Raw genomic sequence first — 15118 nt, forward strand, 5'->3', positions numbered from 1 at the left:
AGCATAGTATTCCATCATGTAGATGTCCCACAGTTCTCTAATCCATTCATCTACTGATGGGCACTTAGGCTGTTTCATACCTTTACTATGGTTCTGAAAATTTTTTTTTTTAAAAAAATAGCTTTACATTATAAAGCTAAAAAAAAGTATTGCTTATTAAAATCTCGGACCAAATTGACCAAATAACAAAACAAAAGATACTTTATTAGAAAATTTTAAAGTATTTTATGTTTCCTTTCTTTTTGATGTAAGTAAGGACAATCAACCAATCCTTTCTTTTGAATGGATAACATTGCAGGCCTATTAGTCAGCATGTATTTACCACACACCAGGCACTGTGCTTCGGCTGGCAATAAGAGTGAACAAAACAGAGTCTCTAAAATAAAGATGTTAGAAGACAGATACCAAACAAATAATCTATCCTATATAATAAAAGGGTAATATGCAAATTCACCCTAACAGCAGAAGGACCCAAAAGACCACTGGACCGGTCATTATGAGGGGCACTGACCACCTCTTGGTCTCTTTTCCTGGCCAGGAGGCTCCAATAGCCTGATGACGAACAGGAAACTGGGGGTGGGTGGTGGGGGACACAGAGGGTGCCAGGCCAAGGCCCCCACCCCTACAGTCACCCTACACATAGAGGGGGATCCACAGTGGGGGCGGGGCTGGTGAGCAGGCAGGAATAGCTGACCTCTTGGTCCCTTCCCCCGGCCATCAGGCACCGATCAACCCATGGCAAACAGGGAACCAGGGGTGGCTGGCAGTGGGGCCGGCTGCGGGCAGCTGGGGAAGATGGCCCTGATTGCAGGCTAGGCCTAGGGACCGTACCTGCGCACGAACTTTGCGCACCAGGCCTCTAGTCTATATACATAAAAGCCTAAGCGACCATTCAACTGGTAGATATGATGCGCACTGACCACCAGGAGGCAGACGCTCCGACAGGTAAGTTAGCTTCCTGCTGGGGTCTGGCTGATGGGAACTGGGCGAGATAGGCTGGACACACCCTGAAGCCCTCCAGTGGTCCCTCCTGGCCCGATCATGCATCAGTGGGGTCCCGGATTGTGAGAGGGTGCAGGCCAGGCCGAGGGACCCCACCGGTGCACGAATCCATGCACCAGGTCTCTAGTTATGAATATAATAAGTGTTAGTTACTAAGAAGTGGTGTAGGTTCTAGGGGTGGAATTCAGAGGATTCTGGGAAGTGTCTTTTAACCTACCCCTATCTTAGCAAGGTTTTCTAGCAGATTTTATTATAACTACTGGGAGGATTAACATCCTAAAACAGAAAGCTTTATGACCATGAACAATTATTTTCAAATTAAATAAAACGATAGGCTTTATCTGAGGTACTTTCTCGTGCTAAAATGCCCACCGACAAAAGGACGGGAAGTAATATTTTAAAGAACTTCTTGGAAAATCATATGACCAGAGGAGGTGTGTTTTATTTGTTTGTTTTATAAATATATTTTTATTTATTTCAGAGAGGAAGGGAGGAGGGGGAGAGAGGGAGTGGAAAGGAGAGAGAGAGAGAGAGAGAGAGAGAGAGAGAGAGAGAGAAACACCAATGATGAGAGAGAATCATTGATTGGCTGCCTCCTACACGGCCCCTACAGGGAATTGAGCCTACAACCTGGGCATGTGACCTTGACCGGACTCAAACCCAGGACCCTTCAGTCCGCAGGTTGATGCTCTAACCACTAAGCAAAACCGGTAGGACAAGGTATGTTTTAAGAGCCATTCCTTCAGCCTTACACCTTTCTTAAATTGGAAAAAAAAATTCTGAGAAAATGTTTATACCAGTACTGCAGGGAAAACAACGGAAAACACTGCAGAATAGAAATGTGCCTATTTCTACTGATAATAATTAAACAATCCATATGTGTTAAGAGAGCTGGAGATGGGGCTTTTCTTCTTGAAATTCTCAAGAAAGTAAGTAATATTAACTTTAGCCTTAGCTTTTATAAAACTGACAAAATTTAAGTCTTACATTAAAATTTTTATCAACTTTAAAACAAAAAGATTTTAAAAACTCAACAGCATCCAAATAATTACCTATTTTCATTTGTGTTTCATTTCCATTCTATCAGTACACAACTAGTTTTATATGTAACTTGTTTATTTTTTATTTTAACATCTTCAGTTTTGTGATAAAACACAAATTATATAAATTAAAAATTTAGATATGACAATATGAATCTTTAGATATAGTAGCTAATTGATTTAATTTCTGTTCAGAGAAAATATTTATTGGCTCTTTAGCAATTAGGAGAAAACACATTTTTAATCTTATACCTGAGAATTTGTTCTTTTTTTAGGGCATTGTGAAAAGTGAAAGATTGCCTCCTGTCCAATGTGAAGTGCAAAAAACTGTTTGCTAACCACGTTATTTTCAACTTTTCCTCCCAACTTAATTATTTACATGACCTTGAAAATTTAGACAAAATGTTTACAAAAGATTTAAATGTTTCCCAGAAGTATTCATGTATAAAGTCACTGGCATAAAAAATAAAATCACTAAAAATAAGTATATAATATTATATAGTTTTAACATGCAAAAACTAAAACGAAACACTCCTCCATATAATTCTCATGTATTATTCACATGCCATACTGTAAAACAGATACAAACATATCTTTGTGAAAACAAAATGGCCTTTGACAACAGGAAAAAAGGAAACCCTGCCAAAATCTGCACATGTACAAATATCTCCTTGTTTTTGGAGCCTTTCCAACTGGCAAAACAGAGTCAAATATACACTTCATTACCCAAGTCCCAGATAGAAGAGGGTAACATATATGAACAAATGTCACACTGAGCAACTTTATATTCATACTAGAGGCCCAGTGCATGAAATCTGTGCATGGGTAGGGTTCCTAGGCCTGGTCGGTGATCAGGGCCAATCGGGGCCTTCCAGCTGTTGGCCGAGGCCTTTCTTTCAGCTGCCAGCTGGGGGCCTCTCTTCCCCAGCTGCTGGCCAGGGGCTTCCTTCATTCTGCACCACGCCCTGGTGGTCAGTGCACGTCATAGCGAGTGACAGAACTCCCAGTCTCCCAGTTAAACTCCTGCAGGGACACTTTGCATATAAGCCTTTTATATATATACTAGTAGCCTGGTGCACGAAATTCGTGCACAGGGGTGGGGGTGGGGGGAAGGGGCCCCTCAGTCTGGCCTTCACCCTCTCCAATCTGAGACCCCTCAGGGAATGTCCAACTATCTGTTTGTGCCCACACTTTTAACAGATAACATCTCCATTGTTGTTTCTTATGCTTAAAACCATTGGAATTAGTAGGTACTCAAAGTGTGTATACATTTTGGGGGGACACCCTGTATATCTCTAGTCAGCGGTGAAAGAAACCAACAGCAGATTTGGAACCCCCAGACAGGGAACCTCGCTCACTCCCCACATGTCTCCCCACTTCACTTTCCACCTTTGTGGGCAGCAGGAGAACCAACATTTTCTCTCATTAATTCGGAAAAGCACGTCCTGTCACCCGCTGCCTGGCAGGAGTGCACTAGGCCCCAAGCAAGCAAGGCTCAGTCAGGGCAGCCTTCGCTCATGGGTGCTGGCACCCAAAGTGCACATCCCTCCTCTACAGTCACGCCAACTATCCCACTGTTTCACTGAGAGGACGGAATTCCTCTCAGCCTCTGGGTTCTTGATCTTGAACGCTGACCAAAGGCACCTCAGCGAGGGCCGCCTGTGCCCACTAGGTGTGTCTATCTGCACCTGCTCCTGCCTCAGCACCTGCATTAACCCCCCAGAGGTTATCTCGTAGCTGCACTGGGCTCTGTGGGAATAGGGCATCACCACTCCGCCCTCTCACTGTCATCTCACAGGCACCCACCCTCAGCACCCAGAACACCCAGACACTCTCCAAAGGACGTGAGCGCATTAGAGGGGATGTGTGCACATCCTGTGGGTGTGTTAGGCATGCTGGGTTGATGGAAGTGGAGAGGTGGGGGGAACTTGTGCACGCCTTGGTTTGCAACTCTTGCAGGCGTAGGAGGGTGACAGTGTGCTGGGGGATGTTCGCAAGCCAGGGGGGATGTGCACACTGGAGGACTCTGGCTTTGCAGATCCGTAAACCCCTGTGGTGCGGTCAGGAGGACGTCAGTCTGGCCCGCCACGGTGGCCACGGTGGCTGTCACTGCGATCCTGCACCTTCTGGCCCAGGAGGTGGATCTTGCACAGCCACTCCTGGGCGCTGATGGCCTGCAGACGCTACTTCAGCTCAGCCTGCAGGTTCCACTTGGCGCACTCACAGCTGTTGCCACCGCCATGTGGGGAGTACAGGCCGCCCTCCGCTGGCCTGCCTCCCCTGTCCAGAGGCTCTCTGCACTGCTCACCTGCCCAGAATGACTGGGGCTGGGTGGAAGCCAGGTGTCCTGCCCTCCCCAACCCCGGCCGATCTGCCCCTGTGCGAGCTGCTGCCCTGCCAGGAAGGGTCACAGATCCGGGTCCCAGGACCGCGGACAGCCTCAAGCGCTGCCCCCTGCCTGGCAGGGTCACAGATCTGGGTCTTGGGACTGCGGACAGCCTCAAGCACTCCCCCCGCCCAGCAGGGTCAGAGATCCGGGTCCCAGGACGGCGGACAGCCCTAAGCGCTGCCCCCCGCCCGGCAGAGTCACAGATCCAGGTCCAGGGACAGCGGACAGCCTTCCACAGTGCCCCCCGCCCACGAGGTCACAGATCTGGGTCCGGACCGCGGACAGCCTCAAGCACTGCCCCCCACCCGCCAGGTCACAGATCCGGGTCCCAGACCGCGGACAGCCTCAGGCACTGCCTGCCGCCTGCCAGGACATGGATCTGGGTCCCAGACCCCCGACAGCCTCAAACGCTGCCGCCTGCCTTCAGTATGCAAATTAGCCGCCATCTTGTTGCTTCAGGGTGGGGGTCCCCACTGGGGTGCCTGGCGAGACTGGGTGAGGGGATGATGGCTGTTTTCAGGCTGGCGGGTGACTGAAGCTCCCAACCTCTCCTTTTTTTTTTTTTTTTTTTAATTCTGGGATTTATTTACCTTCTATGGCTGCCACTGGAGCTGAGAGCCGGCTTTAGCTCTGAGGCTCGGCTACAGCTTGAGGCCTCCACTGCTGAAAGCAGGAATCTAGGGTTTGTTTGGGTTCTATACTTGCAACATTGTTTCAGTCCTGCTCGCTCCAGCTCTGATGGCTGAAAGCAGGTTTCTGGGGTTTGTTTAGGTTCTATAATTGCAACATTGTTTCTTAGACTGCAGCTCAGAGCCCAGCAGGGGCAGGCGGGGAACCTTGGCTTCCTCCTTCACTGGAGCAAGCAAGCCTCCTGTTCACTTCAGCTGCCTGGCTGCTGGCGGCCATCTTGGTTGGCAGTTAATTTGCATATTGCCCCGATTAGCCAATGGGAAGGATGTCGGATGTACGGTTAATTACCATGTTTGTCTATTATTAGATAGGATGTATATATGTATGTATATATATATATAGAGAGAGAGAGAGATAGATAGATAGTGATTTCTGATAATGTTAACTGAAATCCTGTTACTCCTCATTATAAGAAGAGCACTACAATTCTTCCATATAGTTTGCTACCTAAATCTTTTGGAAGAACTCTAATAAATGAATTTGCACAATTTGCTCAGATGACAAGAATTTTTCATTGTATAATCAAAATCGCCAGATTTCATTAATGAGAACAGAATTCTACTAAAAACATTGCATGTAGTACAAAGAAAATGCTCAAAGGGAGCCAACATAAGTATAATTATACTAGGGGCCCAGTGCACGAATTTGTGCACCTTGAAAGGAACTGTGGACTACGGTGGGCACAGGGGCGGGTCTTGGCCCATCCTCCACGCCCCCACCCAGCTCTTCCCACCATGGCCCTGGTCCCCTGTCTGCCAGCAGCCTTGCTTCCACTGCCGCAACTCCCACGAGCTGATGGCTCCGGCCCCACTTGCACCCACTGACAGCATGGAGTGATTGCGGTCGGTGCCAGCATCGGGTGTGAGCGGGGCCGGTGCCAGCAGCAGGTGCAAGTGCCAGGTGGGACTGAGGCGCACAGGAGCAAAGAATTTTCAGTAACCACCAGAGGTTCGCCCCGATGACAGCGACAGGCTGTCTGGCGCCCCTGCTCGCCTGCTCTAACAACCCATCACAGCCTACGCCCACCATGCTCCACACTCTGCCGCCTGTTGCTGATGCCCTCCAGGTTCCACGCGTGCCCCCTGGTGGTTAGTGCATGTCATAGCAACCAGTTGTTCGGCTGTTCCACCGTTTGGTTTATTTGCATATTAGCCTTTTATTATATAGGACTTAAAACGATCATGGCTTAGCACTAGCTGGGTGACTCAGTTGGTTGGAGTGTCACCCTGTACACCTAGGTTGCCAGTTCAACCCTCGGTAGGGGAGCATATGGAAGGCAACCAATTGATGTTTCTCTCTCCTACTACCTTCCTCTCTCTCTAAAATCAATAAAACATATCCTCAGGTGCCGGGAGCCGGTCCATCCTGCCGGTGAGGAGTAAATAAAACACCAAAAAAACAACCCTGACTTAGAACCAAAATTACCATGGTCAGGCAGTTTGAGGCAAAATTTTAAGACTTTATGGCTTGGATTTTTTAAGTATATCAAACAATAAGAAACACAACTTCTTACTTCTGATTACCAAACTCCCACAAGAGTATAAAATACAGTAATAGTATAAGACATTTACTGCAGTCCACACTTTTAAAATTTTAAACCAAGCCCTAACCGGTTTGGCTCAGTGGATAGAGCGTTGGCCTATGGACTAAAGGGTCCCAGGTTCGATTCTGGTCAAGGGCATGTACCTTGGTTGTGGGCACATGTTGGGAGCCATTAAAGATATTGGCTTAAACAAGGCCATCTTAAGAACTATAAGTTTCTGGTTCCTCCAGAAACTCCTAATTACCAGAAACCACCTGTGTCTTGCAAATTGGCCAGCAGTTAAAAGATAAACTACCCTCACATAGCTACTAAATCACACATCTCCACTGATAAGCACAGCCATCAAAAGCCTAATAAATCTCTAACAAAAGGTTACTGCCCAGACCCCTTTACCCACCCCCCTTCCCTAAAACAGTATATATTCTGCCGCTGTGAGAATAAAGTTTGAGGCTTGATCAGAACTTGTCTTGCCTCCATTCTTTCGTGTCCCTTGTTTGTCTCATTCTCCTAGGGTGTCTCTTCGTTCCCCCGTTGTTGTCCCGCGGGTCGGGACAGTCTGGCGCCCAACGCGTGGCGACTTGGGGACCCCCTGCGAGAACGTCTGCTTGAAGCGCCTGGCCAGGCACCCCTTAGAGTCGCCACGCAGTATTGACTCGTGAGTGAAGACTCGGCATCTTGATCGCCACGGTTTCACCCGCCCGTGAGACAGATCGTTGTGAAGGTAAGCAGACGAAACTTTTCAAACAAGAATTTCAAAATACCTCTTGAGAGCCTTCACCCTCTTTGGCACCCTCTTTGGCTGGCCTTTTTAGTTTTCTTGATCTCCCTCCAGTCCACTAATAAGCACTTCACCTCGCCGTTCGGGGAAGAGTGAAAGGTACCCGACACCGGCAGTGAAAACTCTGAATCACTGGGAAAAGTAATTCTTCTCTGGCCCGACCTGTGTCGCCCTCTCTGGCAAACTCTGAGCTCGCTATGTCTTAGTGGTTGCAATCCTGGTATGGGGCTTATACATCCCAACCTATGACACGCGAGCAGAGGCCGTAAGGTAAAAGGAGAGCGGTTACATAAGGATCACCAGAGATTTAAGAAATTCCCAGCTGACCTGGCACGGGGTTTATACGTCCCAGAGGCTTACGTGGAGGAGGAAATCTTGAGAACTACCCAGTCAAAATAATGGGCAACTCATTGAACTCTCATGAGGTATTTCTAGGTGGGCTCAGGGAGTCCCTCAGGACACGGGGAGTAAGGGTTAAGAGAAGGATTTAAGAATTTCTCAGAGGGCTCAGGGAGTCCCTCAAGGCTCGAGCATTTCGGGTTAAAAAGAAAGATTTAAAGAATTTTTTCACTTTCGTCACTGACCTTTGCTCATGGTTTATTATAGACTTTTGATTTGCATGTTTAAAGTGTTAAAATTTTAGGAGGAAATCTTTTACAGTTTTTACATGTTATTATAGAATATAACCTTTGTTTTGCTTGAAAAAGGTACATTAGATCTTAAAAGTTTGCCAAAAAGTTAATCAGAACTTGCCAAAAATTGTTTCCCCTTGTGGAACATGGCATTTCATTTCCTAGAGGCTTTAGGAGAGGTCAAGGAGGATAGATCTCCTCCCTCTTGCACCCTCCGCTCCTTAAGAGGAGCAGAAAGAAAAAAAAAAAAAAAAAATGGGAGAAATGGCCTTCATGGCTCCCTCCACCTCCATGTCCTAATCCTGAAATGTTTAATTTGCCGTTAATAGAATCACCTGTGCAAAAAGGCCAAATTATAAAGAAATTGGAATAGTAAAAGGTATTCCTTAAAATCAGGCTGAAAAAATAGTGCTATGGTCATCTTAATGTGTTTTCTTATCTTAATTTGTATTTAGAATCTAAAATCTGTAATAAGAAATGAAATCCCGCTACCGAATCCGCCTCTGGTGTGGAGAGATTCAAAGGTGGCAAGAGAGAGCAGAGTTACAAGCTCTCCTGCAATGAGATTACTAATGTTCTGTTTAAGAATTAGCTGAGAACATGTCGGGAAGTGCAAAGTCTAGCCAAGGCCACCCTGGATGCTAGCTATTACTTTGGAAAGCGAAAAAGGAAAAACATTTTAAAATCTGTTTTTCTATTAAGCATGACTTTGGGGAAAATACGCCATCTGAGTCATTTGCTGAAACTTCCCCCAAAGCAGGATGTGGTGGAAAGAAAAAGGGAGCACATGGCGATCTAATATAGACACCCCCTCCCCAGTATTCTAATTTAAAGTCTCCTTCTCGTAATTAAAAAGTTTTACAAAAATTTAAAATGCGTCTGGGATTTCTGTTCACGTGTAAAGAGAAAACCTGGCTTGAAACTGATGCGCGCAAGTTCCGATTTTGGACATTTAGATAGAGTTTTAAGCTAGAATCTCTTTACAAATGTGCAGAATAAAACCCAAGACTGATTATTTCCTAAATAAAATGGCGAATTTGACCCAGGGTAGAAATTCTAGCAACAAGATTGGTATTTTCCCATAATAATGTTAATGAAACCGATTCAAAGCTAGCTTTAAGACCTCTAAAAGAAATATCAGTATAATTGTCTCTGTTACAAAAATTTGCTAAAGTAAATGCCTTAAAATAATTGAATTCAAACCCCAAGAATTATTAAAAATATCTTAATTATAAAAATCTAAGTAGCCTGGTAAAAAACCGGCCCTTTGTTAATTAAAAAGGCTAGCCATGCCTTTCTGATGAAGAAAGGGGCTGCTTTCCGCCTGTAGCAAATTCTTAAAGAATGTGGTCAATTTACATCTGATTGATCCAGGGTAGGCCAAACCTGTTCTTCCAGGGAAAACAGTTCCTCCCCCGCCTCCCCGCCCCCCAGGCCAATTTTGAAACTTCCCACCGGCAAGCAAGGGGCAGAAAACAATGTAGCTAAACCTTGTTTCTTGACCTTCCCCAGAGGAAAAAATTATGGTCCTTTTAAAATCAAAGGCTGCGCCAAGCCTGCCTTGCCAGCCTCAAGTGTGGTTTTCCAAAGCTGCTGGGAAATTTAAGAACTTGGAGTTTACACCTAGGTATCTTGAAATGACATAATACTGAATTAAATGAGATCTGAGTATGCCTCATACAAAATCTAGAGGACAGTATTAAATCTGTTGGTTAATTATGTCTTGCATTTTTAAAGTTTAGTCTTAATGTTACTGATTGAGAAATGAGTTTAAATTTAATTAATATCTCTTAATAATAATAAGTATAATTTTTAAATCATATATATATATTTAATGGTCTTTTCAAGTTAGATTTCAAAACTATACTTGAAATCACATAGAAAGCTTTATCAAATAAAAATTAATAAATATATTTTAAGTTTTTGCCTCTGAGAAAGGGCAAAACAAGTTATTTTGTTTAATATTTCTTAAAATACAGCAGTGAAATTTTAAGATATAATTTAAAATACAAAAGCTCCTCACTACTGCATTTTAAATTAGGCTAGAGGTGAAGCAGCATTTGCACCTTGTGTATCAGACATAAAACTTTACTAAATTTACTAATCTTTGTAAGCAATTGAATCCTAGTAAATTCTTCTGAAAAAGTTACTGAAGGCTTCCCATGATCCCTCTGTATATGCAAATAAGCCGAAAGGGAACGCTGTTTAAAAACATTATTTTAAATTTAATAAAAAGGAGAAATTTTAATATTTTGAAATATCTTCCACTAATATTTACAGGATAATCTAATGATTTGCTGTTAAAATACCAGATCTGAAAATAAGTACAGTCACCATAAATGTTTAATGACTTTGACTTGGAATACATGGCCTTGCGGCACTATCAGGCAAGATCCAAGAAGTAACCCTATAGGTTACTTTGTGTAAAAAAGATTTTTCTTTTTTAAGTTAAAGTTCTCCAAGTATAATCTAACAGGAGAAAGACAAACCAGACACCCAACAGCCCAGAGACCACCTGGGGCATGGTAAAATAAAGTATGGTAACAATTAATTCAGGTAAAAACTGTAATTCAGATAACATGCCTAAGTTTTACCTAGGTTACCCAAGGACTCTAGATAATGTGTTTACCCAAAACTGTAGTTTAGATAGCATGCTGTCTGTTTCTGTAAATTGCTTATTTTTGCAAACTAGGTCCCTCATTCCAAACCTCGAGACAGCCAATTTAAAATTAAGTTGTCATGACCTAGAGCAAAGAATATTCTTACATGGTATTATTCTACAAAGTTTTATTAGTTTTTGATGCTTTACAATAGTATATTGTGCATTTATCCCAAACAAACTTACAAATTAATATTTACCTTGGATATTTTGAGAACGTGAAAGGATTTATTCCCTCCTGGGGAAGGCACTTAAGCATTCGGTATTGACCTCTCTTGACCTTTTTTTAGGAACAGCATTGCATACCTATAACAAATTATCTAACCAGCTAATTGATGATGTCCAAGCTCTCTCAGGCACTATCAATGATCTCCAAGATCAGATAGATTCATTAGCTGAAGTAGTACTACAAAATAGAAGAGGGTTAGATTTGCTCACAGCAGAACAGGGAGGAATATGCTTAGCCCTACAGGAACGCTGCTGCTTCTATGCCAACAAATCCGGGATCGTCCGAGACAAGATAAAGAAGTTACAAGAAGATCTAGTGAAGAGACGGAGAGAATTATTCGAGAACCCCCTTTGGAGTGGACTGAACGGACTTCTGCCCTACCTGCTTCCTGTTCTTGGCCCCCTTATAAGCCTTCTCCTAATCCTAGCTTTCAGCCCCTGGGCTTTTAGAAAATTAACAGACTTTGTAAAACAGCAGGTTGATAGCGTCCTGGCAAAACCCATTCAGGTACACTACCATCGTCTAGCCATGTTAGACAGTGAATATGATTATAATGACTGCTAAAACTCCCTCCCTGCAGGGACAGCATGACGCCAGAGGGATGCTTGCCTACTCCCCATAGAAGGAGAAAGGCATGGGCACCGACCTGGGTGCACGGCAAAGCACTGCAAGGGAAGGTCACAAAAATTTTCGACCGCCTCTGGATTTCCCTGTGAGCACACCTGGTTTGCATAGAGGTTGGTATCCATACATAACTATCGGCTCTGCCTCTCCTCCCCAAAAGATACCAAGAGCCACTGACGGTGGGACCCCACCATCCCACGGGAGGAACCAGGTCCCTACTCCCCCAGTCGGTTAAAGCCCACCCTTAATAAAGAAAAAGGGAGGAATTGTTGGGAGCCATTAAAGATATTGGCTTAAACAAGGCCATCTTAAGAACTATAAGTTTCTGGTTCCTCCAGAAACTCCTAATTACCAGAAACCACCTGTGTCTTGCAAATTGGCCAGCAGTTAAAAGATAAACTACCCTCACATAGCTACTAAATCACACATCTCCACTGATAAGCACAGCCATCAAAAGCCTAATAAATCTCTAACAAAAGGTTACTGCCCAGACCCCTTTACCCACCCCCCTTCCCTAAAACAGTATATATTCTGCCGCTGTGAGAATAAAGTTTGAGGCTTGATCAGAACTTGTCTTGCCTCCATTCTTTCGTGTCCCTTGTTTGTCTCATTCTCCTAGGGTGTCTCTTCGTTCCCCCGTTGTTGTCCCGCGGGTCGGGACAGGCACATCCCCAGTAGGGGGTGTGCAGGAGGCAGCTGATTGATGTTTCTCTTTCATCGATGTTTCTAACTCTCTATCCCTCTCCCTTCCACTCTGTAAAAAATCAAAAAAATATATATTAAAAAAAATTTTTAAACCAAATCTTACAATCAGATTTTCAAAATGGCTAGAACAGGCACATCATTTAAAGTAATCTGAAATAAAATGTATTTTAATGAATTTACATTTGAAAAAATATACAAATATTTTGCTGTCAGGAAGGAGTGTTTAAAGGTAGAATGATTTAAATTATAATTAGATTAGAGGCACTCTAATTGTTCAGGGTTTTTCATCAATTTTGAATGTATGCCATAAAGTATAATATGTAAAGCTTTTTAAACTAAATAATAGTTTAAGATTGTACAACTGCAAGAAACAGTTATAATATTACTGTATTTTAAAAGAAAGCATCTGTTAAGTATTACTACCAATGCTAATATTAAAAGTTGAAATTTAAGTATTAAGCCAAACATGTTTTACTGCTAAGATTTAAAGAAATATTAAATATCTTCACCATTAATTTATAAAATAAAAAGTATTTTGAAGCTGAAACAAGATAAATCACCATGTCTAGGTATCTTTTTTTGTTTTTGTTTTAATATATAGAAAATCTTAAGTTACTTCTTGGATATCATAAAACTCAAATAATATTAATAACAATAATATATGTCTTAACAGCAGCCTAAAAACAAGCTTTCAGGAGCAAATAAACAAAACCACTATGGTCACCTTACATTCTAAGAGTAAATAAAATGAATATGACATAAAATATCTATAATCAAGATAAGGAAATTTAGGTAATTTTATATTCTTTATGATGTATAATATAAAGTTCTATATTTAAAGGATAATATTGTATACTAGAAGCCCAGTGCATGAAATTAGTGCACTGGGGGGGGGGGGGGGGAGGAAAGGAGGAGTGTCCCTCAGCCCAGCCTGCACGCTCTCCAATCCGGGACATTCCTCTCACAATCCGGGACTGCTGACTCCCAACCGCTTGCCTGGCTGCCTGCCTGACTGCCCCTAACTGCTTCTGCCTGCAAGCCTGATCACACCCTAACCACTCCCCTGCCAGCCTGATCAATGCCTAACTGCTCCCTTACCAGCCTGATTGCCCTCCCTTGCAGGCCTGGTCCCCCCCAAATGCCCTCCCCTTCATCAGGCCTGGTTGCCCCCAACTGCCCTCCCCTGTAGGCCTGGTTGCCCCTAACTGCCCTCCCCTGCCAGCCACCTTGTGTGAGGGTGTGATGGTCACTTTGCATATTACCTCTTTGTTATATAGGATAAGTAGAAAAGTGAACCTAAAAATAAATGGCTACCTTTCAAAGTCCACTTTCACCTCTGCCTCTCCACTAGCTGTATAACCCTGGCAAAGTCAAAACTTCTTAGAGCTTAGTATCTTCCTCTGTATAATGGAAATATCTCTTGTATCAACATATTCATCAGGCAATACAAGGATCAAAGAAAAAAAAAAGCATAAAATTTTTTTTTGTAGATTTAATAGTTCTTTATAAAGAATTAATTACCAAAACATTTTCATATTTCCTAATTCAATCTGATGAATAAAAAGTCCAGATATTCATCAACAGATGTGCTTACTTTGTTATTACCTACCTGAAAAGCATCTATAAATAATGAACTCCTTCTAAATATAGCCAAGAACGATTAAATCAGTAATACATCTTCACTATTCTCTAGCAGTTTCTAATTTACAATGGGATACGTAAATTAGTTACCAGATTTTCACTCAGTGCTCTGAGAAATATACAGAGCAACCACAAGTACTAAAAATATAATATTTATAATTTGGCAACACATATACCCATAAATAACAGCATTTAATTTGCTTTTCATTGAATATGTAAACAATACAAAATACATCTAAATTCTGAAGTAACCTATCACCTATCATAACAAGTATCATGTTTATGTAATCAACTAGAGGCCCGGTGCACAAAAATTTGTGCACTCAGGGGGGAGGGGGAGCCCCTCAGCCCAGCCTGTGCCCTCTCACAGTCTGGGACCCCTTGGGAGATAACGACCTGCTGGCTTAGGCCTGCTCCGGGGTGGCAGAGGGCAGGCCCAATCCCTAGGTGCAGCCCCTGGTTGGGCTCAGAGCAGGGCCGATTGGGGAGTTGGGGCACCACCCCCAGTCATACACAGAGCAGGGTGGATTGGGAGGTTGCGATGCCACCCTCAGTCATGCTCAGGGTAGGGCCGATTTGGGGGTTGGGGCACCGCCCCCTGGGACACTCAAGGCGGAGTCGATGGGGAGGTTGTGGCGCCACTCCCTGTCACACAAAGAGCAGGGCCGATCAGGGGGTTGGGGAGCTCCCAACCGTCACGCACAGAGCAGGGCCCATCAGGGGGTTGGGGAGATCCCCCCTGTCACTCACAGAGCAGGGCCGATAGGGGAGTTGGCACACCACCCCGTCACACACAGAGCAGGGTGGATCAGGGGGTTGGGGCGCCGCCCTCTATCACCCACAGAGCAGGGCCGATCAGGGGGTTGGGGCACCGCCACTGTCACACTCAGGGCAGGGCCGATGGGGAGGTAGGTTATGGCTCTACCCCATCACACACAGAGCAGGACCCGTGGGGGGGGGGCGGGGGGGTTGGGGTGCCACCCTCTATCACCCACAGAGCAGTGCCGATCAGGGGGTTGGGCGCGTTCACCTGTCACGAACAGAGCAGGGCCGATAGGGAGGTTGTGGCCCTGCCCCCTGTCACACACAGAGCCGCAGGGCAATCAGGGGGTTTGGGCGCTGCCCCTTGTCACACTGATCCCGGTGCCGGGAGGCCTCTCAGCTCCGCTGATCCCGGTGCTGGGAG

At 44.4% G+C, this 15118-nt stretch overlaps 1 protein-coding gene across 1 annotated transcript in view; it reads right to left on the reverse strand.

Annotated features, from left to right (window-relative positions):
* DIPK2A (divergent protein kinase domain 2A) overlaps positions 1-15118 on the reverse strand; it is a 60002-nt gene that overhangs the window by 6587 nt on the left and 38297 nt on the right. The window lies entirely within an intron of this gene.

This window comes from Myotis nattereri (assembly GCF_964212035.1).
Source record: "Myotis nattereri genome assembly, chromosome: 3".
Lineage (NCBI taxonomy): Eukaryota > Metazoa > Chordata > Mammalia > Chiroptera > Vespertilionidae > Myotis > Myotis nattereri.